Source organism: Sturnira hondurensis, unplaced genomic scaffold (assembly GCF_014824575.4).
Source record: "Sturnira hondurensis isolate 20B ecotype Veracruz unplaced genomic scaffold, ASM1482457v3 Scaffold0011178, whole genome shotgun sequence".
Taxonomy (NCBI): domain Eukaryota; kingdom Metazoa; phylum Chordata; class Mammalia; order Chiroptera; family Phyllostomidae; genus Sturnira; species Sturnira hondurensis.
The window spans coordinates 336,240-363,313 of NW_028083809.1; the positions used below are offsets into that span (position 1 = coordinate 336,240).

The 27,074-nt window shown below is 41.2% G+C and overlaps 1 protein-coding gene across 2 annotated transcripts in view; it reads right to left on the reverse strand.

Annotated features, from left to right (window-relative positions):
• The window catches only part of SMAD5 (SMAD family member 5), a 51,595-nt gene extending 25,575 nt beyond the window's left edge, over window positions 1-26,020 (reverse strand). The window contains exons 1-2 of one of the 2 annotated variants that reach the window (XM_037059481.1): window positions 25,905-26,020; window positions 157-292 (exon numbers count right to left, since the gene is read on the reverse strand). The gene's annotated coding sequence lies outside the window, so the exon portion shown is untranslated. The remainder of the gene's footprint in view (window positions 1-156; window positions 293-25,904) is intronic. The other variant, XM_037059482.1, reaches the window with a different exon arrangement.
• Window positions 26,021-27,074: the final 1,054 nt, after the last annotated feature.

Here is a 27,074-nt window from a genome sequence, read left to right on the forward strand (position 1 = left end):
CTCTCATGCGTCCGCTGCCGGGTACTGGGAACCGGGAACTGGCCTGCAACCCAGGCATGTGCCCTGACTGGGAATCGAACCACGATTGTGTGGTTTGCAAGCCCGCGCTCAATCCACTGAGCTACACCAGCCAGGGCCGTCTAGGATATTTTAAACATGCTCCTGGCAGACGACGACTCTGCACCATGAAGAAGCCCGAGCAGCTGATGACACAAGAGTGAGCGCGGTTCCCTGTGGTGACCACACAACGGGCTACAGACAGTGAGCAACCAGTGAGCAGCAGGAGCAGTATCTGGGAAAAAAGATGTCAATAATTAAGAGATGCTTCCTTTCTTGTGCCAAAAATGGCCAAATCCTGCTGCAGCTCGGCCTGTGCCAAACTCCACCACCAGGACTATTCTGCACTGGGGGTGCATCTTCCCAGAAAAGAATTATGTGCTCAGTTAAAACCCAGGGAAACATGAACTAAAATAAAACTGAATTAAATTCAACAAATTAGTGATCGCTATATGCCACATATTATGAACAGCCATGACAGTGCTTTAAAAAAAAAAAATCACACCTCACAGGTTTCATCTTCAGCGCTGAGTCACTCATTCAGCATACACTTACTGAGAGCCTGCTAGGTGCCAGGCACTGTTCCTGGTACTGACCACTACTAGTGGCTCTCTGGACTATGTTCGAACCATGGGGAGAAGGGTGCAGGGAAGTGAGGATACACTCCTACGTATGAATAACTATGCCCAACCCTATATAAGAAAATTTTTGCCGGGTACGTAAAGCTGGCTACATTAAACTAAAGATATGTAACAAGAGAATGAAAGCACATTTTTAGTAACAAATATCAGATAATAAAGTGTATGTGCTAAAAAAGACTTTTAAAAAGGGCTGACCTCAGCTGCAGCTCATCAAGGACATAGGATACACACCATCTGGGTCAGAAACCGAAGGCGTGGTTTGGCTGTATGAGAGGAGCAGGGAAATTTCAAAGACAAAAGGATATAAACAAAAAAGTATACGAACAGACGTGAACAGAGAGCACTTCCTAGGATAGAGAGGAGATATACGCCTGGCTGACTGAGATCTTATTCTGTAATATGGGAATAAACGGGGGCTGGACAGGGCGGTACGTGTATGTGAGAGTGTAGATGAGCAATGGACATGTATGTTGAGGAAGGGCGAGATAAAAGGAGAGGAGCTTGAAGACCAGATACTAGATTAGTAGTTAACCGCTACAAAATGCTTAATAAATATTTACTAATCTAGTATCATCATAAACATTACCATCATTATTATTAAATAATAACCATATTATGTGCCAAAAAGAAAAAAAGGAAGTTAGCTGTATATGTAAACACAAAACAAACACTACAAGGCCAAGCTATTCAGTGCAGTTGCCTCTGGGGAGAGGCATGGAATGGGGAGAGGGGATAGAGAGGGGACCTGTGTGGTTTGTTTCATATACTTCTGTATTGTTTTAACTCTCTAACAAAGGGAATCAATAATTAATGCATTATGCCCTGGCTGATGTAGCTCAGTGGATTGAGTGCAGGCCTGCAAACCACACGATCGCAGTTCGATTCCCAGTCAGGGCACATGCCTGGGTTGCAGGCCAGTTCCCGGCAGGGGACGCACGAGAGGCAACCACACATTGATGTTTCTCTCCCTCTCTCCTTCCCTTCCCCTCTAAAGATAAATAAATTAAATTAAATTAAAAATAATTAATGCATTACTTGCACAATGCTGACACAGAAACAGTAGCTAATCTAAAATAAATTATGACAAATAGAATGGAGTTAAGAGCGCTGGTACAAAAAGCAGGAGAAACCAATGCGTGTGAGCAGAAGCCAGGATGGTGATCACCCTTTGAAGGGAAGGGTGGGGCGGGGCCCTGCCGAGAAGGGAACCTGAGGGTCTCTGCCATCCCGGTAAGCTCTGCCTCTCGCTCTGGGAGATTAAGTGAGAGAGTTCAGTTAGTGAAAATTCAGGTTGCTGGCAGCTAAGGTGTGTACACTTAAATTATTTTCTTGATTTATTAAAAAGTGTACAGTGGTCAGTTTCCCTTCCACTTTCCCCCATCATCAATTCCCCTTCTGACAAGCGATCCCTTTTATTTGTCTTTTGTGTCCTTCCAGAAAAACTTTACACAAATACAAGCAAATACAAACACACACACATAAATACATATAATTTTTTCTACATAATGAGCGGTATACTAAAAAGAAAAAAGCCAGGTACAGGAAAAATGTATAAACAATATGTCTTCAAGATCTTTCCGTATCAGTATAGAAAGAGCTTCCATATTGCTCACAGAATTCCCGTGTAAAAGCACATCAAACTGTATCATTCCTCTGCCCCAAAACCTTTAGCTTCCCATCACACGCAATATCCAAATTCCCTAACGTTACTTTATAGGGCCTATCTGATCTGGCCTTTGGCTTCTTCAAACTCACATTTCTTACATTCTCTCCCTAACTTTGCACTTAACCATGCTTGGCTTTTCCATTTCTCAAGTGCTCCAAGGTCGTTTCTATCTCAAGGCCTTTGCACTTGATGTTCCTTCCTCTGGGATTTTCTTTTCCCACATAGTAACATGAATTACGGTCTCAATAAATTCAACTGCACAAATGTCACCTCCTAAAAAAGGACTTCCCCGAACACTTTATTTAAAATATATCTCACTCCCACATCATTCTCTATCCTTTGATCCTCCTTAATTTTCTTTCATGGCATTTATCCTAGCCTGGTATTACATTATCGATTTTATTTATTATTATGTCTTCCCCCCAAAAATGTTAGTAGGCAGGTAGCCTCATCCTCCTTATCCACCATCACATACCCTGCACCCGGAACAGTGCCTATTTATTAAATGAATAAGGAAAAAGACAATTTGCAAAAATACACATGCCTTTATAAGAACTGTGTAAATTTAAAAAAAAAAATGTCCCTTACGGTAAACACAGCTATAGGAACAGAATAAAAGGAAGCCTGGAATGATACACATTGACCTCAGGACACTGAACCCTAACTGGGTTGCTTCTGATGAAAGAAAGAAAGAAAAATGAAGCATACATGGAAAAGACTTCCCTGAGTTTCTTTCAAACTAGATTTGAAGAAACCATGGCAAATCATAAGATGCTATTTTCTCTACTTTCCTGTGTGTTTAAATGTTTTATAACTCAGAAGAATTACTATTTTTAATTTTTAAAAGTAGTGTAATGAAAACAGAAGATCAGATGCTGTTTTTTACTAGGTATATGACCCTGACCAGGCTTCCCTCTTTCTAAGCCTATGAACTTTTCTGCAAAGCATACATAGTGGTTTCTAAGTCACTGAAATGTTGGAGTGATAAGTGTGTGTATGTGTATACATGAAAAAAATACACAGGCAATATATCAGACAATCATCTGGAAAGTCCTTCTCAAATATGAATCATGATAATTAGTATTTAAAGGAAGAAGAGTCAAGACCTCAAAGACTGCCTGGATCCAGTCCCAACCTCACATTCCCACCCCTATACCACCACACACACTTTCTGATCTAACCCAAACCCTGCACCTCTGCCCATCTGTGCTTTGCAAGAGAAATCTCAGTCACCCTTCAAGATAAGATCAAAACCATCCCCCTCTGTGAAGAATCCCTTACTAACCCACCCTAAAGAGGCTACGGCCATTTACTATACTTATTATAATTAATAATATCTTACATGATAAAAACGTATCTTCACTTCCCAAATAGAGAACAATATCCTCCTAGGCAGAAGTCTTCGGCACCTGGCACTATGCCATGTCCCATACCACACACTAAAGGAGTACACGAGGTCTGTCCAGAAGGTATCCAGCCATGTAATATGAAAAATAGAGACATTTGTTGAAGATCAGAGATACAAGAACATTGTACACAGGACAATGACACCTCAGTCCCCTTCAAAGTAGACACCAAGGGACCTCACACAGTTCTCCCAATTGCCATTAGCTGCCCTACCATATTTTCTGAATCTCATCGACAGTCTGAAATCTCATTTACAAAGGTAATTTTAGTTTTGGGAAAAGCCAGAAGTCACAGGGTGCCAAATCTGGGCTGTAGCAGGTGATGAGTCACCTGGGTGATTTGATGTTTTGCCAAAAAGCCCGGCATGATATGTGATGCATGAAGCTGCCAATCACCAGTTGCCCATAGCTGCAGCCTTCTGAACCATGCAAATAGTTTCCATGGAGGAACATCCAAGCTTAATGCAAAATTTGATGAAGATTCCTAGCTCTACTCACTCAGTCATTTTGAATGCAACAGCCACACAGTACACACACTCATTCAATATGTCTATCACCTCTGCTGACTAGTACAGTGAAACTGTCATTATTCACACATGCACATTCCAGTCCACTCTCCTTGGCTGCCAGGTTACAACGATGGCAAACTATTCTTGTTATATATAGCTGGACTTTTTTTCAGACAGACCTCATCTAATGAATTATCATTGATTTTTTTATCAAGTGTACCTTGCAATTAAAGGTAACTTCAGCCCTATCTGGTATGGCTTGGTGGATTGAGTGTCAGCCTATGAATCTAAGGGTTGCCAGTTTGATTCCTAATCTAGGGCACATGCCTGGGTTGAGGGCTTGGTCCCCAATAGGGGGCATGCAAGAGGCAACCACACATTGATGTTTTTCTCTCTCCCTCCCCCTCTCTAAAATAAATAAATAAACAAAATCTTTAAAGATAACTTCAAATTTTAAACCCAGATGACTAAGATAATGACAATTCCATGAACAGAATCAAGGACACTAAAAAAGTGGCTTAGTTGGCAGAGTAGATGGTTAACTCTACTGAAAAGGGAGCATGACTGCAGATACAGATTTAGCAAAGAAAAGGTGAAAAACAGATCTGAGATTTTGCACTAAGAAGAGCTGAAACAGTAAGAAAGTGTAGGTTTTCAAAATAATAAAAAGAGCAGCAAGTAAATATGTGAATATTAGGGAACATTCACTAGTAGGAAAAAGCAGAAAGAGTTACTGATAATGTATCACTAAATTGAAGATCTCCGAACTAGATACAATGGTATCAAAGAAGATTAAACACAAGGGAGAGTTTTAAAAGAATGTGAACAAAGAAAAGGCCAATGACTTTGGTGAATTAGTTAGACTTCAAGAGATTGGCTTCAGAATGAGTAAGGAGTGTCAGATTTCAAAACCTAGGGCTCGGTTTGTGTCTTCTTAAACCTAGGTGTAGGAAAAGGGTAGAGGCGAACCTTACACTCAACTCTTTAAATACAGCATGGCTAAAATTTTTAAGCACGTTTAATGGAATTCTTTCTAAAATTGTGTTAGAACTTTCCCAACTATGTTGTAAGTGGTACGTGCAAAATAATCCAAGTACTCATTATCTAAGACTCACCTTACAAAGTTAAAAACGGGAATTCATCACAAAAATTCACTCATAAATAAGCCAAAGACCTGACCAGGCACATCAGAAGGAAAACTGGGCTTGACATCACAAGTTATCAACAGAGATTTTTAAAAAGAATAACAGTAAATTATAGCTCCATACCTACCAAAATAACTAGACTTTAAAAAGAAAATAAAACAGTAAGTGTTCAGGACAATACAGAACAAACAAAATGTACATATTCTAGTAAGACTATAAATCACCCCAAGCACTTTGGAAAACTGTTTGACAATATCTAATAATGCTAAACACAGATTTCTATAACCAAGTAATGCCATTCCTAAAACACATGATGAATTTCACAGATATAATACTGAAGTCAGACACAAAAGATTAAACATTATATAATTCCATCTATATGACATTCGAAAACAGGAAACACTAACCTATGTCATCAGAGGCAAAAATGTTACTAGGATGGGACAAGAGAGACTTCTGGAGAGCCAGAAATTTCTGTATCTTCATTGGGTGACAACATAGATGTACACATACATAAAAGTCCCCTGAGTTATACACATAAGATGTATATACTTTATTGTAAGATATTCTTCAATACAAAAAACACTTTTAAAAAGTTCCTAGTTAATTAATCACCTGTAATAAAATTAGTTCCCATTCACTATGATCTCCCTCATCATAAACCGAGAGTGAAACTGCAAATTTGCAGAAACCGTAAGATTTCAGTTTATTAAACAATGTAGGCAAACGATGCAGGCAAACAGTGTAGGGTCTGGAATTTAATTTTATCCTACTTCTCTACGAGCAAGCGAGTCAGTGTTTCACAGACACTGACAACAGACAGAGACTCCTGGGTCAGGACGAAGAACCTGACTACTCAGGGCACAGCAGGCAGCATCGGCATCAGCTCTGTGGCTCCCTTTGCCTCCGAGCCCCATGGGAGTGATGCACTACAGCCCAGGCGGTCCTCCTGCAGTGAGTTTGTGATGATGAGGAGCACTGGGCTTCGGACACTCATCACTTCTGGGGTATCAGTAAGAAGACCTACTGCTTGGACAGAAAGAATAATTTGACTACCAAAGGGAAAAGCAGTATGTATTTGTAATGGATTAGCACCACAAATGTCAAACAGGATGCTATATAGCATGCTACTAAATTATTTAGTGAAAAAAATTAAGCCTATCCATTCACACTTGATTCATTCTTTGTTCATTATAAGAATTAATGCACGTTTCAATTATAACCTAATGTTTTTCCAAAATTTAAATTTTCCAAGATAAAGTCCCAATATCAGATCTTTTAATCACAATTTAGAATGGAATTCTGATCTGCATTTTAAGTAATTTCATTTTACATGGACTTTTTCCTAAAGCAATTATCATTAGTTCTTGAGGACCTAACTGAATGTTACATAAGCTTTTCCTGAGGACTTAGTCGTCACCATCATGAACCTCTTGCTGTGCTGTGCTGTGCTGTGCCGTGCCGTGCTGTGCTGAAGCCCTCCACAGAAAGCACGGAACACAATACACTGTACAGAACAGAGAAAAGTGCATGACTGACTTTGAAAAGTTGCTTATATAAGTAACTTGTTTTGGACACAAGTTTCTTAAAAGAATATAGCTGTTTCAAGGATTTCAACAGCATCCTTTCTACAAAATCAACTGCTAAAGCAAAGCTAGCAGTACTACTACTTGGATGAGGAGGAGGGGGAGGAGGAGAGCAGAGGGGAGGATACAACTGAAATATCTTAAAAACTCACTATGCCAAAAGACCTTATATTTAAAGTCCAAAAATCATTAAAATCTCAGAACAGCCAGATGAGGTAAATTCCATTATTCCCACTTCATAAATGAGAAAACAGACATGGGGACACTACCTGTAATTTGCTTACTTACACAGATAGGAAGAAACAAAGCCAGGAACTGAGCCCCCGGGGCCCAGCTCCAGAACCTACACTATTCCTGGACACCGGACACACGGTCACCTAAAAAGAAAGCCCCCTGCCAAGATATTTTCTTCCCTTAAAGATCTTCTCTATTGTTCTCTCTTTGACTTCTCCAAAACATTCAAATCATTATATGTTGTCATGAAATGAGATTATGTGGTTGCAGACACCAAGAATAATCAAGTTCAATGTACTTGTCTTCAAGCTGATTTTTTATACCACTCAACAGTCTCATCAACTTCTTTCTCTACTTCAGCCCACTCTTCTCCAAGTTTAGCTAAGTCAGTTAGCAGGTATGAAAGACTATCTAATGTTTAACTATTATTGTCTAAAAAAATTACATTTATTATTGGCAGCCTTTTCTTTTGTACTTACAAAGCTCCAATTATCACTAGCACATGTTTCTTACACTTATCACTAGAACACAATTACCTAACAATGATGAGACAATGCTTGATTTCATTTTAAATGTTTTTTCTAAATATAAATATAAAATTCCTAGTTATAAAATATACTCAACCACAATCACTTCATTAACATTTGGTATACTTTCTTCCTTATGTTTTTTTCTCTCTATATTGTCTTCCCCACCTCTGGCCATTGATTGAGGGCATGCCATGATACTGCTTGGTATTCTACATTTTCCACTTAATACATAGAGAAATTGCCACATATATGTTTTTAATGGTCCAACTGTATTTCACTCATCTACTTTATTTTTTTAAAAAGATGTTATTTATTTATCTTTAGAGGAGAAGGGAAGGAGAGATGGAGAGAAATATCGATGTATGGTTGGCTCTTGTGCATCCCCTGCTGGGAACTGGCCTGCAACCCAGGCATGTGCCCTGACTGGGAATCGAACCACGATCGTGTGGTTCAATCCACTGAGCTACACCAGCCAGGGCCACTCATCTACTGTAATATTTAACACTCAGGTTTCAAAATGAAATTGTTATGTTGGAATGAAAACCTTTTATAGTACCCATATGATAAACTTTTGTTCTATAGTTTTTTTTCTGTAGAATATATCATATTCAAAATAACACCTTGGTCCACAAGCTGAAATAAAAGTACTTGGAATACAACAATAGATTTATTTTGCTATCCTCGCGAAAGTCCTTGGTTATGAATTTCTCATTATATATACAAAAAAACACAGTATACTATGATACTATGCTGTATACATAGTATACAGATAATGCTTTTATTTTCATATATTAGCATATACAATATAAGCCCCAAGTGAATTTGCAATACATTTTAAAATAAGAGTATGATTAGGTTTTCTAGTAACTAAAATGTTTAATTTTGAATCTTCCATTGAAAAGTTGGTTCAATTTTTCATGCCCCTTTTGTCTTTCACTAGGTAAAATGAAATTTAGAAACACTGAGACCAGCCACCCCCAATTTAATTAGCTGATTGTGTAATCATCCATTGTACGTTTCTATATTTACCTCTCAACTTATCCTATTAATAGAGAAAATCCTCAAAAGGCAACCTCTGTAATTCAGTCTTTGAAGGCAACAGAATGTTGGGCAATTAAATTTGGTCCTCTGTACTCACCTTCTAAAATGCTTTTGGGGCCTACTGAGGCATTTTATTAATAAGTATACATATTAACATGTATATGTATACAACTATGCATACACGTACCCAGTACTAAACTTAATCTCAAACTAACAGTCTAATTTATACCAAACACGTTCATTCACTGAGTGTACCTAAAAATGGCAAACCACTGAGCTAGATGCTATAAGGATTAAAGATGATTCAGGTCCAGACCTTAACTTTAAAGAATTACAAACAAACAAATGAATCAGACGTGCCCATACCTATCTACAATGCAGGGTGCTGAAAGAAATTCAGGGGACAGACCTTTGGGGAAGGGAGAAGAGGAGGACAAGCAGCATGAGGCAGCTATATTTTAGGCATAAAAACTATTGTTGGTAAAAACAGAAAGTCAGACTTTTCATCCACCAGAACGAGGAAATAGTACAATTTAGTTTGCTGAAACATAGGTGGCAGAACAAGAGACTGGCTAGAAATCTGTAAGGCTAATCTATGACAAGGACATTAATATATGTACTGTAAAACATAACACTAGATTTGCATTCTAATGAATATGGGTTCAAATTCTGGATCTAACGCTTACACCTAAATTTCCACTTTTTTCCTATTTTATACAGTGAATACCAGTTGAGAATTAAATGACCTAAACACTTAACTCAGAGGTGCTGTGAGGTGAAGAAAACTGCCACCTTTGCTTTCCCCTCTCCCAAAGACCTGAGGACCCCATCACCTCCCCCCACCATCACTGCTCTCCCTTCTCTTCTCTTCTCATTCTTTCGACTCCTCATTTCTTGTCCCCTCTTTCCCCACTCATCACTCAGTGATGAGTGTTGTCTTCAACATCACTCAGTGCTGGTGTTGGAGAAGCTTGGCTACTACCGAATAATGGTGTACGAACTAACCGATAAAGATGCACTTTTCTTCTATTCTCAAAAGGACCCAATTAGCACAGACCGCACCATTTGTACCTCTAGTACTTGCACGTGCTTCATTCAGGGCTTTCCTTCCTCAGAGTTCTCTGCAAGGGTACGTCCGGGAAGACACAGGTGAGAGCCCGGGATGTGAGACAACACTCCAGGAAAACCTGGCTTCTGGGCAAATTCCACCTCCTCCTGGGTCACTAACACATGAAAGCTATCCTAAAGTGCACCGCGGAGAATAATATAGAGAGGTGATATATTGAGTTCCTAAGAAAACCAAAAAATCAGCAGATTTCAAGAAACTTAAATCATAGAATTATTTTCTTTTGCAATAAAATCATAGAATTATTTTCTTTGCAGCTTTCATTAAGAAGCAACTGTAAAAGTTACTGCTCACAAATATTAAAGCCTTACTTCAACAGAACAATTAGGGATAGAAAAGAAATCCTATTTCCCCTTTTTTTGTTTTTACTGAGACTGTACTTAACTGACCCTTTGAGAATGTTAAAAAAAAAAAAAAAAACCCTGAATGTCAAATTAAGCTTTTCCTTAAAAGCCAAGTCTTGTTTCAACAGTGCACACACAGCTGGCTAACCAAGAAGTTAATAAAACAAAAAACACAAATGATACTGAACAGTGTCCAAGATATCTTTCATTGAATTTCTATTTCTAGCTTAAAAACCAGAGAATCCCCCCAAAATCTGAAATCCTATTAGGAAATACACAAGACAATCTGTGTAAAGTGAGCCAGTCAATTATCAGTATTATAGTTTGAGTGAATATAATGAAATCTAGTGATCAAACACTATCACATTTAGATCTACTTACGGGACCACAAACAGAACAGAAAGAAAGAGGAATTACTGCAATATAAGTGGAAAACAGTACAGGAGGAAAAGGTAAAAAGCTTACATACTTGTGAATAAGATTGCTCAAGGAGGATTAACTGTGTTGCAAATGACTAGTGACAGACAAAACGTGGCGGGCTTCACAAGTACACAGAAACAAAGAGGAAAACAAGCTCTGACAGGCTCCCCGCCCCCAACACACACACACTGCACCAAAGTGCATAAAAGGACGAGGCGTGGATAACTGTGCATCATATTAGTACAATTTGGGGAGCAACTATCACAAGATCCCAACAGGAATGTGGCAGTCTACACTTCACAGTCCAGCTGGTAATAAAGGACAAGAACAAGAAAAACCAAGTATCCTTTAAGCCAAATGAGGCAAGGGAGACTGAGAGGAGACAATTAAGCCAGTTGGTGAAGCAAAAAGTTAAGGCACCACCACAGAATAAATCCCAAACAGGGAAAGGCTGATTGAAGGCTGCAGAGTCAGGCTGCTGGAAGTAATCCCACGTGAATGCGGAGTTCTATATAAGCAGAAAGATATATTCAAAGAGGCATTAAAAAAAAGAGGCATTGGAGGGGACAACAATGGCAACAGCACATGATCAAGCAAGAAACTTAAGGAGGAGTGGGGGGTTGGGGTAGGCAGAGAGGGAAAATGGAACACACAGAGTAATCCCATCTGTGAAAGGCAGACAGACAAGGGTGGTAGTACACAGACCAAGGTAGGGATAGATAAGAAAGAAGATGTCAGGAACATTACAAATAAACAATCAATCGGACTTGGTGACCACCTAGAACAGAAACAGGAGCAAGCAAAAGAAGGTAATGGTTTAAAAGCTGAAAGAATAAAGACACCACTCACCTAGAAAGGGGAACTCTGGTTAAAGCCAAGATGAGGCCAAGAGGTGATGGGCAGACAAGTGTAAGGGAGCAAACACTGGTGCAGCTGCAAGCAGATGTTAAATTAAAGCTCAGAAGAAGAGAAATGAATATGCAGATTTTGGGGAGAAGAGAAATGAATATGCAGATTTGGGGGATCATATCAACAGAAGTAAAGGTTGAATCTACGAGAGTGGATATTTGACTGATTCAAAACTGACTGGGTACCTAATAAGCAGGGAATACTCTGTGTCTAGGAACTCAGGCTTACAGGGCACTGTCCATAATCTCCGAGATTTTAAAGAGTAACGGGAAAGGGAAGGTGGGATGAGGAGGTTGGTGCAGATTTACTTCCATGTCACAGCCAACAGACAGATCATGAACACAGAGAAAAGTATGTCCAGCAAGCCCAGAAGGCCAGTAACTGAACATGGAGGGGAATGGGCTACTTCTTGTATCACAGCTTGGAGGGACTTAGAAAAATAACTATGAACCCATTCTGTGCTCTTACCTTGTCCTTTACCTCTGGTTTACCAAGACCTGACGAGATGAGCCTCTCACTGACATGTTTTGTCGTTTTGAGAGAAATGACTTGGCTAGACTGAAAACTGGAATCATGGTAAGATTTAGAAACTGTTCTGTGTATTAGGTTCCCCGAATTCTTCTGAAAACCTGTAACTACTGATTGAACAATAACACAGAATGGTGCCTTGGAAATCCAAAGTAATGCAGTGGTACCTCTGCCCTAAGTGAAAACCTCATAAAATTATGAAGTAACATGCATTACAAAAGAATACGACATTACAACACATACACTCTCACATACAACTCCTATTTCAGCTCAAACATCCCTCCTTCAGAAAAGCCTTCCCAGAGCACCGTGCCTAGGAGAAATTCCTCTATCACACACTCTCACTGCATCACATACCTCTATGTCATAGCACTGAATACACCTACATTTTTACATTTATCTGTCCAGCCCTGCAAGAATGTAAATGAGAGGAGCCATATCTGTATTTGCTCATCACTGTAAACCTAGTGATGCATGTGCTCAGTAACTGTTTAATAAGTCAAAGTGATTCTGCATAAAGACCTTTGAGAGAATATTATAGTAGGGGGTGGGGCAGGTAAGGGATACTTTTCACTTCCTGCTTCATACAATTCTGTACTTTTTTTAAAAATATATTTTATTGATTATACCATTACAGTTGTTCTATTCCCCCCCTTCATTCCCCTCCACCCGCAAACTCTCTCCCCCACCATTCTCCCCCCCTTAGTTTATAACCACATGTCTCAAGTTCTTTAGATTCTATATTTCCCACACTATTCTTGCCCTCCCCCCTATCTATTTTCTACCTACCGTCTATGCTACTTTCTGTGCCTTCTCCCCCCTTCTCCTCCTCCCTCTCCCCTGTTGCTAACCCTCCATGTGTTCTTCATTTCTATCGTTCCACTCCTGATCTAGCTGTCCTCTTGGTTTGCTTTTGTTTTAGGTGTGGTTGTTAATAACTGTGAGTTTGCTGTCCTTTCACTGTTAATATTTTTCATCTTCTTTTTCTTATATGAGTCCCTTTAGCATTTCATATAATAAGGGCTTGGTGATGATGAACTCCTTGAACTTGACCTTATCTGAGAAGCACTTTATCTGTCCTTCCATTCTAAATGAAAGTTTTGCTGGATAAAGCAATCTTGGCTGTAGGTCTTTGGATTTCATGACTTGGAATACTTCTTTCCAGCCCCTTCTTGCCTGTAAGGTCTCTTTTGAGAAATCCGCTGACAGTCTGATGGGTACTCCTTTGTAGGTGACTGTCCCCTTATCCCTTGCTGCTTCTAGGATTCTCTCCTTCATTTTAGTCTTGGCTAATGTAATTATGATGTGCCTTGGTGTGTTCCTTCTTGGGTCCAACTTCTTTGGGACTCTCTGAGCTGCCTGGATTTCCTGGAAGTCTATCTCCTTTGCCAGACTGGGGAAGTTCTTCTCCTTTATTATTGTTCAAATACGTTTTCCACTCATGGCTGTTTCTTTCCTCCTTCTGGTACCCCTATAATCCGGATGTTGGAATGTTTAAAGATGTCCTGGAGGTTCCTAAGCCTCTCCTCATTTTTTTGAGTTCTCATTTCTTCATTCCTTTCTGGTTGGATATTTCGTTCTTCCTTCTGGTCCATTCCATTGATTTGAGTCCCAGTTTCCTTTCCATCGCTATTGGTTTCCTGGACATCTCCCTTCATTTCAATTAGTTTAGCCTTCATATGTTCCTCTAATTTGTGACTATAATCTACCAATTCTGTGAGCATCCTGATAAATAGCGTCTTAAATTGTGCTTCTGAGAGGCTGACAATCTGTTGGTCACTTAGAGTTATTGGCTCTGGGACTTTGAGTTCTTCTTGTGCCATCTTTTGGGCTGTTCGTGCCTGTTACGTAGCAGGATCGGAGCCCTAAAGTGTTCACTAGAGCAGGGCAACTAAGTCACTGGGTTGTGACGTTGTATGTGGGGGCGGGGTCAAGGAGGGACAATGGCTTCCGTCTGCCGCCTGCTGCCACGACCCCCACCGGCACAGTAGCCACCACCGTCACACAGGCCCCAGGGGGTCCGTCTCACTGTGCGTGAATGTGCGACCACGGCCAGTCTGCCCCACACCCCGACTGGTTCCGGGCTGCCTGCATGCCTAGGTCGAGGGATCTGTCCTGCCCGACCCAGCTCCGCTGCTGGCTCCGCCTCTCTTACCGTCCCGTTGAATGGTTCGTAATCGTCAGACTTCTTCTGTATAATTCTGTTTTCTGGTCTTTGGGTGTGTCCTAGTTCTCCAAAACTTTTGTTGTATTCAAACTTGAAATTTGGAAGAAGGCACAGTGTTTCCACCTATGCCTCCATCTTGGCGGAAGTCCCCAATTCTGTACTTCTTAAAAAATGTATTTTTTTGCATAGCCAGTGGGAAAAACAGACTTTAAAACCAAAGTGTAGCTGTACCTCAGCCATATTAAAATACCTACTAAAGAAGGTTTAACATTACAAGAGTGATTCATACTTGATTCAAAAGAATTTTCTTCACTACATTTAGGGTTATACAAGTTTAGAAACTGAAATTTAAGAAAATCAATTAGAAACTAGGGGTAAATACCTTCTGATCCAAATAAATATTAACACAAATTCATTTTTCCAAAGCATTTCTTTTCCTGCACGGAGATGTCATTTGTACCTCAGAGATGTTATAAATGCCGTTCTCTGCCTGGACTGCTTCGCTCAAAGCTCCAACCACTGATTTCTAGTGGTCTCCTTATTCTGGCTTCACCGTTAGCTACCTTCACAGAGACCTTCCCTGACACCCCAAACCCCTGTCTAAACCCTATGTTCACCTCCTTTACTGTATTAACCAATTTGTAATTATTTGTTGGTTTTTGTCTTTCCTACTAGGATGTAATCATCTATTTATTTATTAATTTATTTTTAGAGATGTGGGGGAGGGAGAAGAGAGGGAGAGAAACATTGATACAATCCAATCAGTTGCCTCTCACACACCCGCAGCCCAGGCATGTGCCCCAACCAGGAGTCAAGCCAGAGACCCTTCAGTTCGCAGACCGGCACTCAATCCACTGGGCCACGCCAGTTGGGGCTAGAATGTAGTCTTTAACAAGCAGTATTAAGTATATTCAGAGAACTTGTTAAATTCATTCAAGTTACTCATTCAAATTTATTTACTTTTTTGAGATATTTATTGAGGTAGCATGCTAGGGGCTGGGAATACAGGAGTAAATAAAGGAGACCTAACTCCTTGTCTTCATGTAGCTTACATTCCAGGGGAGGGAGACAGACAAAACACAGTAAATAAGTGATATAGCTTGTTAGGTAAAAAGTGTTATGAAGAAAAATAAAGCAGGAAGATAAATGAGGAGTGCTATGGGAGAGGTATGATATTCAATAGGGCAGCTGGACTTGGCCTCGCAGAAGAGGCGCCGACTGAGTCAAAACTTTAAGGCAGCCCTGGCTGGTGTAGCTCAGTGGATTGAGTGCAAGCCTGCGAACCACACAATCACGGTTCGATTCCCAGTCAGGGCACATGCCTGGGTTGCAGGCCAGTTCCCAGTTCCCGGCAGGGGACGCACAAGAGGCAACCATACATTGATATTTCTCTTTCTGTCTCTCTCTCTCTCCTTCCCTTCCCCTCTAAGATAAATAAATAAAAATCTTTTTAAAAAAGAGGAAAAATGCTTTTAAAAAATTTTTTTAAAAAAACTTTAAGGCAGTAAGAGTGAGTGGGCAGATATCTAAAGGAAAACCATTACAGGCAAAGGCAACAGGCAACGTGAAGACCCAAAGTGGGAGATGCCTGGCACACTCAGTTACTGCAAGACCAGTATAGCCTGAGAATAAAGTGAACAAGGAAGGGAACACCAGGAAGGGGGTCAAATAGGTCAAATGAACAGACTGGGCATGCTGGACAGGATAAGGGCTTTGGCTTTCACTGTAAGCGAAATTCAGACCCTACTTGAGAGCTCTGAGTAGAGACATGACATTTTCTGACTTACATTATTAAATAATTACTCTGGCTGATGTGTACAGAATAAACTGGGTGGTGGCGGCGGGGGGAGGAGGGCACGGTTCATTGCTGCAATCTAGGTGAGATGACGGCACTTTACACCAGGGTGATAGCAGTGGCATGGTGAGAAGTAGACAACTTCACATGTATTTTGGGAGACATTCTATCAGCTTTCCTGATAGAACAGATACGAGGAATGTAAAAACAGAGGACTCAACAATGATTCTAAGGTGTCGGCCTAGGCTGCTGAAAGAATGGGATTTGTCATCAATGCATTCAGGGAAGGCAAATGGGGACCTGTGGAAGATCGAGTTACATTTTATTTACACTAAATGTATGAATAAAATATTAAGCTTCCCCATGCTTCCGATTTAAATGAAGTGCCATTAATATCAAGAACCCAGAGCTCCTTCCTGTCTTACCTTGAGGCACCTGAGCACGAGCAGCACCTCCCAACCAACTCCCACAAACACACCACCACCCTCGACTCTCCCACAGTCAGGCAGACACTCACTGCTCATGCCCAGACTTCGGAGGCGGACAGACTCGCAGCAACAGCAACTTCACTCTCTGCTCCAACAGCTCCCCGCAGCTGTCTCAATCCAAAAATCCCACCCAACGCTGTTAGCCAAAACAACATCTCCTGAGCACATCAACCCATGCAAATAAATGCCCACATGGGTCAGAACCCACCATCATCACAGCCAAACTTGTACAGCAAAAGAATTACAAAATGGAGTCTTAAAAAAACAAATTTCTTATAACCACACAAATTCGTATTCATCAGGTTTGAAAGTAGGGCCCTGATCCACATTTTAACAAAAGTCCCAGGTTATGCAGCAGGTCTGAGAACCAACGGCCTTAGGGTCACTTGCAATGGAAGAAACTCACTTGCCTATATTCCACACCCAAGGGTAACTTTTCTGTAGTTGAGGGGGGTAAAATTAAAAAATATCTTACCCTTGTGGTTCTAATATCAACAGCAGTCACCAAGCACCACCAGGAGAAGACCCCCCACCCCCAACTCACTGTCACATCAATATCGGACCCAGGTCTCCAAATTCCTACAAAACATGTAAGCCATCACCACACTGCAGACAGAGAAGACAAAGAAACCAAGAGCAAGTTCACCCACAAGCTCTCCTATAATTCAGAAATTCAATTCTTTATGGGAAGTTTATAAGGAAGAAAGGATACAATCACATGAACATCAAAACCACTTTCTTAGGGAAACATTTCAACCTCCACTTTTCCCAGTGGTAACTCCAATTTCCAAAGACATTAAAACTTCTTATAGTGAGCCCTGGCCAGGCAGCCCAGTTGGTTAGTGTTGTCCCTGATGCTCCAAGACTGCTGGTTCCATCCCCCGGCAGGAGTCAACCAGTAAATGCATGAATGGGTGGAGCAAAGGTCCATGTTTCTCCCCCACCCACCAAGTACTCTCTCAATTTAATAAACAAAGTCTCTTTTTAAAAACAGTTCTCATAGTGAATGAGAACCATTCAAAGCCAGGAGCTGAACTAAAGATTCCTCACGCTTTGTACAGCATAATCTTACCTAGCCTCTCTTTGTGCCCACACAAGGCTATACTCTTTTATCTCCCACATCCAGACTTTTGTTTCCCAGTTTTTAATCACTCTTTAAACGTCACCTGCTCCTCTAAGTCCTCTAATTAAGCAGAGCCTGATCTAGATGTATCACTCACCCCCACAGAGCCTGTAAGATTCCCTACATTACTACCAGATGTGTTTGAGTATACTTGTAAAGGCCTGTAGGCGCAGGAATAGACACAGAGCTGGTCGATCTTTATAGTGATTTCCTTTAAATTATAAAATCGTCAAGGGCAAATGCCAGATCATTACATGTCTCTGGAGCACAAAGTGCGAACTCCTGTACACAACATACATTCACTCCAATGTCACTCCAATGCTTTATGAAGATGGTCCCCAGATACCTCACACGCACCCCAGAGTTCAAGTCACCTACTTTGAAGAACAGGGAGCATATACAGCCTGGGTACCTTTGCAGCTCTAGGTAGTGTTCGTGTAATTTACACTTAAAACTCCAAGAATGGAAATGGCCAGTGAATTAAGCAGGCACTCACTTTAGGGGACAGAAAGATGTGAATAAAGGGAAAGAAAATGAAAGGCCAGCTTTGAAATATCTCTGCTGTGCCCTCTTTCCCTGGGAACACATGAACCAGAATAACTAGATCTCCAGTTATTCACCTTCCAGATGGATGCTGGGCAGATCCTAACACATCATGGAAACAAAATTGAACAAAACAAAACTTGCCTTGAAAGCACCAGCCACATTCTGAGATCACAGTTAAATCTGAAAAGTGCGAGACTTTCCAGAACTCCAGTTGCTATGCTCAGAGAAAGGTGGAAAGGTGACACCAGTGTTTTCTCACTTTTATTTTTGTAATAACAAAATAATACACATGGAAGTCAAGAGGAAAAATCCAGTTAAAATCTAACCAGAGATCAGCCCTGGCTGGCGTAGCTCAGTGGATTGAGCGTGGGCCTGCGAACCAGACGATCGTGGTTCAATTCCCAGTCAGGGCACATGCCTGGGTTGCAAACCGGTTCCTTGCAGGCTAACTACCAGCAGGGGATGCACAAAAGGCAACCATACATTGATGTTTCTCTCCCTCTCTCCTGCCCCTCTAAAAATAAATAAATAAATAAAATCTTTAAAAAAAAAAATCTAACCAGAGATCAGCCCTGGCTGGTGTAGCTCAGTGGATTGAGCGCAGGCCTGTGAACCAAAGGATCGCAGTTCGATTCCCAGTCAGGGCACATGCCTGGGTTGCAGGCCAGTTCCTGTCAGGGGACGCACGAGAGGCAACCATGCATTGATATTTCTCTCCCTCTCTCCTTCCCTTCCCATCTAAAGATAAACAAATAAAATCTTTAAAAAAAAAAGATCCTTTATTTTTTAAAAAATGTACTTTAACAACTAGTTTTCAGAAGTGAATTAAATTGTAGTAGTGCACACACAGAACTGTCTAATGAAAAGTTCCTTAAGATCAGCACAGAAATAAACAAGAAAAGATAAACAAGATGGACAAACCTGTAACTACACTCATCAAGAAAAACAGAGGACCCAAAGAAATAAAATCAGAAATGAAAGAGAAGTAACAACTGATACCACAGAAATGCAGAAGATTGTAAAAAACATTATGACAACTATATGCCAACAAATTGGACAATCTGGAATAAATGGGTAAATTCCTAGAAACATATAATCTTCCAAAACTGAATCAGAAAGTACCAGAAAATCTCGATGGACCAATTACAACTAATGAAATTGAAGCAGTTATCAAAAAAAAAAAAACAAAACAAAAACAACAACAAAACCCTCCCAACAAACAAGAGTCCTGGACCAGACAGCTTCACAGGAAAATTGTACCAAACATTCCAAGAAAAACTAACACCTATCCTCAAACTATTCCAAAAAATTTAAGAGGAGGGAAGACTCCCAAGCTCATTTTACAAGGTCAGCATTATCCTAATTCCAAAACTAGATATGACACTACAAAAGAAGAAAATTATAGATCAATACCCTTGATGAACATAGATGCTAAAATCCTCAACAAAATATTAGCAAACTGGATCCAGCAATACAGTAAAAAGATCATACACCATGATAAAGTGGTATTTATTCCTTGGATACAAGGTTGGAATGAAAATCAGTAAATGTGATACACCACATAAACAGAATAAAAATCACCTGATCATATCAACAGATGAAGAAAAAGCATTTGATAAAATCCAGCACCTATTTATGATAACTCTCAGCAAAGTGGGAATAGAAGGAACATACCTCAATGTAATAAAGGCCAGATACTACAAACCCACAACCAGCATCACACTCAATGGGCAAAAACTGTAAGTGTTTCCCTTGAGAATTTCACCACTCTTATTCAACACAGTACTGGAAGCCACAGCAATCAGACAAAAAGAAACAAAAGATATCCATCCAGTTTGGAAAGGAAGAAGTAAAACTGTCATTATTTGCAGGTGACATGATACTATATAAGAGAACCCTAAATATCTCACCAAAAAAACTACTATAACTGGTAAATGAATTCAGTCAAGTAGCAAAATACAAAACAAATATCCAGAAATCAGTTTTACTTTTATACACCAATAACAAACCAGCAGAAAGATAAACTAAGAAAACAATCCCATTTACAACAGCATCAAAAATAAAAGTAAAATACCTTGGAATAAATTTAACCAAGGATGTAAAAGACCTGTACTCAGAGAACTGTAAGACACTGAAGAAAGAAACTGAAGAAGACACAAACAAGTGGAAACGCACGCCGTGTTCACAGACAGGAAGAATCAACATCATTGAAGAGTCCGCAGTCCCCAAAGCAATCTAGAGATTCAACACAATTCCCATCAAGATATCAATGACGTATTTCACTGAACTAGAATAAATATTTCAAAAATTTATGTAGAACAACAAAAGGTCCCACAGAGCAACAGCAATCTTGAGAAAGAAGAACAAAGTTTGAGGAATCATGCTACCTGATATCAAACTATATTACAAGGCCCTAGTAATCGAAACAGCCTGGTACTGGCATAAAAACAGAGACAGAGATCAATGTAACAGAGCAGAGAGCCCAGAAATAAACTCTATACCTTTACATTTAATTAATATTTGACAAAGAAGGCAAGAACGTACAATGGGGTAAAACAGTCTATTCAATAAGCAGTGTTTGGAAAACTGGACAAATACATGCAAAAAAATGAAACTAGACCACTATCTTACACCATAAACAAGACTCAAAACCATAAAAATCCCAGAAGTAAAATCTCATAGGCAGTTAAAATCTCAGACATTTCTCATAGAAATATTTTTTCTGATCTATCTCCTTGGGAAAGAAAACAAAAGAAAAAATAAACAAATGGGATTACATCAAACTAAAAAGTTTTGTACAGCAAAGGAAACCATAACAAAATGAAAGACAACTCACTGAATGGGAGAAGTATTTGCCAGTGATAATAATGGATAAAGGGTTAATATCCAAAATTTATAAAGAACTTAACTCAGTATCAAAAAACAAAACAAACACCCCCCAAAAATCCAATTAAAAAATGGACAAAGGACATGAGTAAATACTTCTCCAAAGAGGACATACAGATGGCCAATAGACATGAAAAGATGCTCAAAGTCACTAATCATCAGAAAAACAGAAATTAAAACCACAATGAGGTATCAGTTCATACTTGTTAGGAGGGCTCTCATCAATAAAACCAACAAACAAGTGCTGGAGAGAATGCATAGAAAAGGGAACCTGTGCGCACTGCTGGTGGGAATGCGGACTGGTTCAGCAATGGTAGAAAGAATGGTAGAAAGCAATACGGAGTTACCTCAAAAAATTAAAAACAGAACTAGCTTATCACCTAGTGATTTCTCTCCTGGGAATATATCCAAAAAAGCCCAAAAACACTAGTTCAAAAGAATATATGCAACCCTATATTCTTTGCAGGAACCAAGATTTGGAAGCAGCTCAAATGCCCATTAGTAGATTTTTACACATTAGTATTTACACAATGAAATACTACTTGGCTATAAAAAAGAAGGAAATCTTGCTTTTTGCAGCAGCATGGATAGACCTAGAAAGTATTATGCTAAGTGAAATCTAATTAACAAAATAAACTAACAAACAAGATAGAAATAGAGTCACAGACACAGAGAACAGACTGACAACGGTCAGAGGGGAGGGAATTGGATGAAAAAGGTGAAGGGATTAAGTGTAAAAAAAACCATAGACAACAGAATGGTAATTACCAGAGGGAAAGGGAGTAGGGGGAAGGCAGGGGAAGGTAAAGAGATAAATGGTGATGAAAGGAGATTTGATTTGGGGTGGCTAACACACAATACGATACACAGATAATGCATCATAGAATTCTACACCTGCAACTTACATAGTGTTATTAACTAATGTCACCCCAGTAAGTTCAGTAAAAATTTAAAAATTACCTTATTCTGCTAAAATACTATCACAACCAAATTAGAAATATAGTAAAACCAAAAGAAAAATCACTGAAACAACCTCTGTACTACAATGAGGCCAAAAATCTTCCCACCTGGCTGACAGAGGCAAAAATATATCAAAACTAAAAAGCCCAGAACTAATTGATTATTAATGGAAAACCTAATAGTTCTGTAATTATCCCATTTTTTTCAAAAATCAAAAAATTTTGACAAATTCAAAGTTGTCAAATGATAAAAGCTATTAGAATAGGAGGTGACCTGTGAGACTGTGAAATTAATTGGTCTTAACAATCTAGTTTTTAGCTGTTCTTCAAAAATTTTTCTATGTTCACCCTCCAACTAGGTAAACCTATCTCTCAGATTCCAAGTTCTAGACAATGGCAATTCTATTAACCCTGAAAGTGGAAAACAAGGTGTAAAAAGACACAAATAGGCTCCCTGGGGCCATGCATCCAACTCTGTGGAGGCTTCTTGAGTGCTACCCTCTCAGATACTCTCTTCTCCGTAATATTCAGGCTGGTGGGGATAAGATTCATCCCTCAGCCTCTACTGTCCCTTATCAAAGGACATTTGAATAAATAACTATCTGACTTCTTCTTTGTGCTTAGTATGGGGGGGGGGAGACAGACACACACACACACACACACACACACACCCCCTCTAGAAGAGAACAGGGAAGCCTGATAAACCAGGGGGAAAAAGGCAGCTATATCCTAAAGTGTACTCAAGTCAGCTCTGAAATTCACTCAAGTCTGTGGCTCACTGCCTAAACCAATACATACATCTGGTAATAATAAACACTGATAAGTCATAAACAGAAAGGGCTTTCTTAATTCAAAGACTCTACAAACTATTGGTAACATTAAAATTTACATAAAACACAAACAACTTGTGTGAAATAAGGTTTTCTAAAATAGTATTTCAGTTTCAGTTAGTAAGAAATGAAAAATGTTTGGTATTTCACTGCCTAGTCTTGAAAAGACTAAGAAGCCAGTATCTTTGAATTAACCAAGTTACAAATCTGTTTTCAGTAGAGAGAAAAAAACATATTGCCTCTGTCTAATGCAAAGGACAAAAAAGATCATCACTGCAAATCATAATGTTTGGGTTCATGATAAAAACAGGAAACAGACAGGCTGCCCAGGTATAATTATGGTTATAGTCTAATGTGCCTTCAGGTTCAGCCAAGAATTAAAGCCCAGTGAAGAGGGTAAGCAGAATCTTCCATGCCTCTCTACCTTGCAACAGAAGGCAACTTTTAATAATACTCCCAGCAACATGTTACATAACCAACAGTAAACAACCATCTGATTCAAACCTCATTAGTAACAACATTCTGCCACTGTCTCCCACTGAAATTAATAGCTGACTTTGCCAGAGGGAAAAGAAATGCAGCACATATCAATCTACCCATTTCTGTGGCGCCTACCACAGCGACCCAGACAAGCAGATAATACCACCAAACCTACACAGATTCGACAACAATATTTTTCTTTTCTTTCCCAGTTCCCTGCTCTTCCTCTTTTTAACCAGATCATATCATATGGGTGCATTTAAATTCTAAGAGGAAAGTCAGTTGAGAAGGTTCGTCTAACTTTTACTGCCTATTTTGGCTATTCTCTGAAAGAAACAGAAGCATAAATGATGAATGGATTTTTACAGCAAAGATAAACCCTAACAGCAGCTGTGTGAAAGGGAAAGGCTCAGGAGGGAGCAGCAATGGAAAGAGGCGGGAAGGAAAAGATGCTACAGGCAACCATGCAAACACTCATAAACAAAAATTAAATTAAAAATTGGAACAAAATGGCCCTGGCTGTTGTAGCTCAGTGGATTGAGCGCGGGCCTGCGAACCACACAATCGCGGTTCGATTCCCAGTCAGGGCACATGCCTCGGTTGCAGGCCAGTTCCCGGTTCCCGGCAGGGGACGAATGAGAGGCAACCATACATTGATATTTCTCTTTCTCTTTCTCTCTCTCTCTCTCCTTCCCTTCCCCTCTAAGATAAATAAAATCTTAAAAAAAAACTGGAACAAAATACAAACAAACTTTTATGAAGGTTACATATTAACTTCTCTCTTATGAGTGTTTTGTATTCTTATAATCTCCAAGTTCCCCTTCTATGAAAAAAAGTTAGCCAAGGAGTAAAAAAAACTAAGTAAATTGGTTCACATCTAAAAATAACTCCTCACTTCATTTGGAACCCACTTATTTCACACCAATATTTGAACTAGTAACTTTGAAATGATCACATATGTCTAGGTATTGTTTACTTCACAACGGACACTAGCACTGGTATCTAGCAGAAATGTTAAATTACTTGGATGTTACTGTAACTACTGGGAGTAAAGTTTTCAACCTTTAGGCTTTCAAAGTAACATTAAAAACTCATTCACTCTAGGCAATCTGGGTACTCTAAGGAAATTCACGTACTCTAGTGTTTTTTTTTTTTTAAACAGCAACTCAGGGGTCCTCTCCTCTCAGCTTCTAGGAGGCCAAGCCTCAGCCTCCATTCGCCAGTCTTTGTTGCTAGATAAGAACAGTTCGAGAGTGCTAGGCAACAAGCAGGAGTGACAAACTCAACTGGGCTGGAAAACTTTTTCCATAGAAAGATAAGGTAAACAAGATACACTTAGCACCACACCCATTTCAGGGCACTAGCGGCCAGGAATGCTATTTTCCCTCCTCTCTAGACCTCCAGCTGGTCAGGAAACAAAGCCTCCGCAATCAAGATAGAGATCTGGCCCAGGGTGTTTGGGCATTCCTCACCTCCGGGCTGGCCCACAGCTCCACTCTCCAATGCCACCCAAACCAGAATCGGGACATTTTGTCAGGAAGCCGGCAAACGTCCAAATACCCGACTATCCTCGTCCCACTTCTTTTTTGCAACCAAAATCTGTTTTGGCTACCGAGCATGCTCCAACTTAAGACGGGCGCCACATGGGAGTTTTCAAAGCTTAAGCTCCAACTCCACGTAGTAAGAGCAGCAGCTGAAAGGGGAAGAGAGGGAAAGGGGAGGGGGAGAAACTGGAATATGAATCATGAGTACTGAGACCGGAGGGAAGGACCCGGGCAGGGGCTAAAGACGATGAGGGTGAACACACTGCTTGGCATGCTCCTTGCAGCTATGCAGAAGTTTTTCTGTAGTGGAAGAAATCTCTGCAGCGGTGAAAACTGGCACGGCAAGTGGCAGAAACCAGGTCTCACACCCAGCTGAGTGCAGCAGCAGGTCGGAACTGCCCAGAGCGTAATTCCCACCGATAAGCTTGGATCCTTATCTTTGAAACACAAAGCCACTGCAGCTCGAACTCCTCGAGCCGCTGGACACCTTTGCCGTGCAGCTGACTAGGCTGCTCGCCCCAGCGCGGCAACGCACGGAGGGCGTCTAGGAGCGGTACTCTGATGAGCCCAAACAAACCGGTCTTCTGGACCGACCCGGGCTGTGGACGGCCCCCCCCGCCCCGCCCCGCCCAGCGGGCGTCCGAACGCCTGGTCCACAGTCCCGGGGTTACGACGACGCTGGGACCCTGACCAGCCTCCGCGCCGCCTCCGGCCGCAGGCGAAGCATCCGCGACCCGACGGGCTGCCCCGTCCCCGCCCGCCCGGACCCCAGCAGGCCCGGATTCGGCCTACCTCCTGCTCCGCAGGCCCCGGTTTCCGCTCCGTCTGCGGCCGAACGCCCCCGCCTCGACCCGAGTCCAGCCTCCAGGGCTGGAGGGCGAGCCGCGTCCGGACAGAGCCTGCAGCCCCAGCTCCCGCCGGCCCGCCCCGGGCCCCGCACTCACCCTCCGGCCGGCTGGACGCACTCCACGGCGCCGTCGCTGCGCTTCCCCTCAGTGCAACTTTATTAGCAGCTCGGCGGCGGGACACGCGCACGGCGCCCGCTCGCCCAAGACCCGGATGAGGGAGGGAAGGAGCCAAGGACTCCCCCCGCCCCCCGCCCCGGGCATGCGCATGCGCAGAAGCTGCGGAGTGACCGCCGCGGGCGGGTGGGCAGGGCTCCACGCTGGGCTCGGCTCCGGCCAACCCTAGTTTCCGATCAGCTCAGGGCTTCCCGCCACGGTGGCTAGGCCCAGGGGTGGGGGTCGACTAGCTCCCACGACCACAGTAGCCACGAGCCGTCTCCATTAACCAAATCAGCCCACTTTATAGTAAAATAATTGTCCTCGACATGGACAGTTGGAGATTTCCTCAGTGTCCTATAAAGTGTGAATAAAGACATCACCGTTGGGTGCAGCTTTGCTGCTTTTACTGACCTGTAACATAAATCCGAGTGAAGAGAGTCCTCTTTTTGTGAAAAAGTAGCTTCAAAACATTTCTGAAAAACGTTTAAATAATAGTTTTTATTTTAAAAATTTAGTACCGATTTTCCAATATTCTACTATAGCGTTGCTTTTTAAATAAAGTAAAAAAAAAAAAAGGAGTCGCTTTTAATCCTCTCATACCTTAACCCAATCCACCACTAGCTCCTTTTAACTCTACCTTCACAATATATCCCCAATCTGACCATTGGTGCCACCTTCACTGCGGGGGCGGGGGCAGCGTCATCTCACCTGACACACAGGGGACAGTTGCCGCTTTGCTCTAGGCGCCTTCAGCCTTCCCTCCCCCGCCCCCCCCCAAGAAATGTTGCAGAAGTCCGTATTAGGGTGGCCCTGTGGGATGTGGATAGGGTAAGACCTGGCAAGGCGGCCCGTGGGCCAGGGTGGGCACCCGAGGGGGTGCTTGCTCTGATCAAAGGGGGCAGTTGCTTTTCACTCTCCTCAACTGTCACCACGGGGAAATGCAGGAATAAGGACCCAGTGTTGGCAGGTCTTCTGATTTTTCAAAAACAGCTGGAAATCTGCATTTTAATGAAAAACTTTGTTTTATATGTTTAGCAACTCCTTTCACTCTTTCTCTCTGTTACACTCTCTTTCTTAGACATTCAGGAGGCCAGCCCTGTACAAGCCAAG